We start from the raw sequence: 4537 nt of genomic DNA on the forward strand, positions 1-4537 counted from the left end.
CAATGAGTGTCCTAATTCTTCCAATTGGAATTGAGATGCAATACCGTAACCCAAGCTTAGGTGCTGGGATTACTATTAAGGTATTCGCAGGATATTAAAATCCCTTAAAGAATTGTTTTCATAAGAAGGTGTGTATCACCAAGGAAAACTAATTTCGAATAAAACATAATTATCATATATGATGTTATCATACAATCATTTTTATACTGTACATTATTATGCTGGGTATTATAGCTCACACTTGTTTTCTTAAATTGACACAACACAACAGTGAATCAAGATGCCTGCCATGAGAACCACAGCCAGGAAACGGGTAGCAAATGGCCAGCTGGATTAGTTTTCAGTTGTTTTTAGTTCGGCTTATTTATAAGTATGACTTATGTAAGGTAATAAACAAGAAACGTGTTGTGTACTTGATGATTTCATGAACAAAACATCTTGGTAGATTTTACTTAGTGAAATTATGTAGCACTCGACGGATAAGATTTATAGTCCCGACGGATGACTCGTTATAGTCCCGACGGATGATGACTTATTATCCATCGAGTGAGTAGCTTATGTAACAATAAGTATGTAGCACATTTCTGCATACACCATTGTATAGATTCTATAAGTAGTATTCAAGTCATGTTGACTTTAACTAGATATGCAAAATAGGTTGATTAATTGTACATAGATGATGTCTTGTAATTCTGCATAAATGAAATGAATTCAAGTTCCAGATTGATACCCGACGGATAAACTACAATGAAGTCGACGGATGATCAACTAAATAACCCGACGGATGATCAATAACTCGACGAATGATCATGAACCCGACGGATAAAGAATTCAAATATCTGTTGACAGTGACAACACGGTCATATGCGTCGAGTGGATGCAAATGGAATGTGGTAGCCTATTCAACTGGGTTTTCGAGAACAAAGAAGCATTGCCATTTCTATGCTATTATGAAGATTTTCAAAGATGCTGGAATAGAGTAATGAAGTAGCATTATAATAGACTAGATAGTTTTTATTTTATTATCCTGTCTAATTACCTTGTAATCTTGGTGATATGTAAACCAAGAAGTAGCAACTAAGAAATAGAACTAAGCAACAAGCAGAGAAACATTTGTAAGCAGAATTCTTAGCATTTCTCTGTACTCTTAGTTGTTCAATTGTTGTAAGCAGCTGTGAGCATTTTACACACAGGGTTCACTTGATATATAATATATATCTCTGGTGGAATAATTCAAATCCACCAGAAAGTTTTTGAAGACTCTTGTTTTTAATTACTTGTGATTTGATTCATTTAAGTAACTATTCCGCATTGTGCTAATCAATTCACACATATATATATTCGAGTTAGAACATTTTTATTTTTAGAAAAAGTTTCGAGAATTCCATTCAACCCCCCTTCTGTAATTCTTGTCATATTGTTAAGGGACTAACAATTGGTATCAGAGCGAGCTCTTAACTTACAAAGAGTTTAAAGATCAAAATAATACAGCAAGATGAACAAGAAGGATGTTGGAGTCAAGATCCCTTTTCTGGATAAAGACAATTACCATCATTGGAAGGTAAAGATGCATCTTCATTTGCTTTCTCAAGATGAGGCCTATGTTGTCTGCATAGAAAGAGGCCCTCATGTTCCAATGAGAGCTGCAACAGGAAACAAGCCATCAGTCCCCAAGCCAAGGCATGAATGGTCTGATCCTGACATCAAACAAGTCAGGAAGGATATAAAGGCCATGAATATCCTGTTTAATGGAGTTGATGGAGATATGTTTGACAACATTATCAACTGCAAAACTGCCAAGGATGTTTGGGATACAATACATATCATCTGTGAAGGCACTGAGCAAGTTAGAGAAAATAAGATGCAGCTCTTGATTCAGCAATATGAGCATTTTTATAATGAAGAAAGTGAGTCTCTTATTGACATTTTTAATAGGTTTCAAAAACTACTAAATGCTCTAAAGTTGCATGGAAGGGTCTATCAGACAAAAGACTCCAATCTGAAATTCCTTAGATCTCTTCCAAAGGAATGGAAACTAATGACAGTCTCATTAAGAAACTCACAAGATTATAAGGAGTTTACTTTGGAGAGACTGTATGGCATCCTGAAAACTTATGAGCTTGAAATAGAGCAAGATGAAAGGATGGAGAGAGGAAAGAAGAAAGGAGGATCCATTGCACTAGTTGCTAAGTTGGAAAAAGAGAAGGAAGTGAAGATGGAAGCTGTTGAGTCAACTTCAAGGGTCTGTGAAAGCAAGGGTAAGGGGCTTGCAGCTGAAAATGAAGATTCTTTGAGCCAAGATGACATGGAGGACATTAATGAACACCTAGCATTTCTTTCTAGGAGATTTGCCAAGCTCAAGTTCAAGAAAAACTTTGGAGCAGCCAAGCCAAATAGAAACATGGTGGATAAATCAAAATTCAAATGTTTCAAATATGGCTTGGCAGGGCACTTTGTCAGTGAGTGTAGGAAGTCTGATTCCAGTAAGAAAAAGTTTGAGCCTGTGGATTACAAGCAAAAATACTTTGAACTGCTCAAACAGAAGGAAAGGGCTTTCATAACACAAGAAAATGACTGGGCAGCAGATGGTCTGGATGAAGATGAAGATGTCAGCTATGTTAATCTAGCCCTAATGGGCAAGTCTGATGAAACAGAAACAAGTTCTTCAAGTAATCAGGTAATTACTACAAACCTTGCACATTTATCTAAAGCTGGGTGTAATGATGCCATAAATGACATGTCTACAGAGTTATATCATTTGCGTGTTACACTTAAGTCTCTTACTAAAGAAAATGCTAAAATCAAAGAAAACAACTTGTTTTTGAGTGAGAGAAATAATATGCTTGAGTCTTAGTTCATTGATTTTGAAAGTTAAGAATTGAGTGTAAGATTGCCAAGGAGGAATTAACTGAGTCCTTGAAGAAAGAAGAAATTTTAAAGAAGCAGCTCGAGCGTGAACTAGAGGTGATTAAGGCATGGAAAACATCCAGGGATGTCCATGCTCAAATCACAAAAGTTCAAGGAATTGAGTCTTTCTGTGATGCAGCCTGGAAAAAGAACAAAGAGAAACTAGAACCAAATTTGGTAGATGGAGTGCTAACAGATGTAGACTCGACGGATGATGAGGATCATCCGTCGGATAACAAAAAGGGTTATCCGTCAAATGATGAAAATCCTCATCCGTCGGTTGTGAGCAAGCCTATCAGTAAAGCCAAACTTGTTAAGCTAAATGAGAAGTATGGGTCTATTTCCAAGAAATTTGTTTCAGGAGAATCAAGTCAAGTTAAGAAAGGGAAAAAGGCTAATGTTGGTCACATGACTGTCAAACAGTAAATGACAGACTTGAAAAGATTGAGGTAAAAACAGAGACTAAAAAGAAAAATAATAGAAATGGTAAAGTAGGGATTAACAAACACAATAACTACACACCTGATAAATATGCTCCTAGAAAAATCTGTGTCAAGTGTGGTAGTGTAAATCATTTATCTGTTAATTACAAATCTGCCATGCCTACTTCCATGTCTGTGCCACCTCAATTTCCTAACATGAATGCCATGCCTCCCATGCCTATGAATGCTATGTCTACACAGAATATGAATGCTCAGTTTGCTAACATGCCATTTGCACCTAATCCTTATTATGCTGTATTTAGCATGCCACAAATGCCATTTAACATGCCTTACTGGAATAACATGTTTACTAACAGCATGCCATTCCCTGTTGATTACAATATGCATGCTAATTCTGTTGCAATGAATGGTTTCAAAGGCCCAACTCAAATGACCAAGGATGAATCTGATATCCCTAGGTCAAATGAGATAAAGCCTAAGAAACAGAAAAAGAAAGCTAACAAGGAAGGACCCAAGGAAACTTGGGTACCAAAATCAACTTGATTTGATTTTGATATGTGCAGGGAAACAGAAAGAATCTTTGGTACTTGGATAGTGGTTGTTCAAGACACATGACTGGTGATTCTACCCTGCTCACAGAGTTTAAGGAGAGAGCTGGCCCAAGTATTACTTTTGGTGATGACAGCAAGGGTTATACTGTGGGATATGGCTTGATTTCAAAGGACAATGTCATCATTGAGGAGGTTGCCTTAGTGGATGGTCTCAAACACAATTTGTTGAGTATCAGCCAGCTTTGTGACAAAGGCAACTTAGTAACCTTCAACTCAGAAGCCCGTGTTGTAACTAATAAAAGAAGCAACAAAGTGGTTCTCACTGGTGTGAGAAAAGGAAATGTGTACCTAGCTGATTTCAACTCATCTAATGCAGAATCTGTTACTTGTCTTCTCAGTAAAGCAAGTCAGGATGAAAGTTGGCTATGGCACAAGAAGCTATCCCATTTAAACTTCAAGACCATGAATGAGCTAGTAAAGAAAGAACTGGTTAGAGGCATTCCTCTAGTGGAGTTTTCTAAGGATGGACTGTGTGATGCCTGCCAAAAAGGGAAGCAAATTAAAGCATCATTCAGGAAGAAACTTGATTCAACAATTGAAGAGCTTTTGCAAGTGCTTCACATGGATTTGTTTGGA

The sequence above is a fragment of the Apium graveolens genome, chromosome 6, assembly GCF_009905375.1.
Source record: "Apium graveolens cultivar Ventura chromosome 6, ASM990537v1, whole genome shotgun sequence".
Classification (NCBI taxonomy): Eukaryota; Viridiplantae; Streptophyta; class Magnoliopsida; order Apiales; family Apiaceae; genus Apium; species Apium graveolens.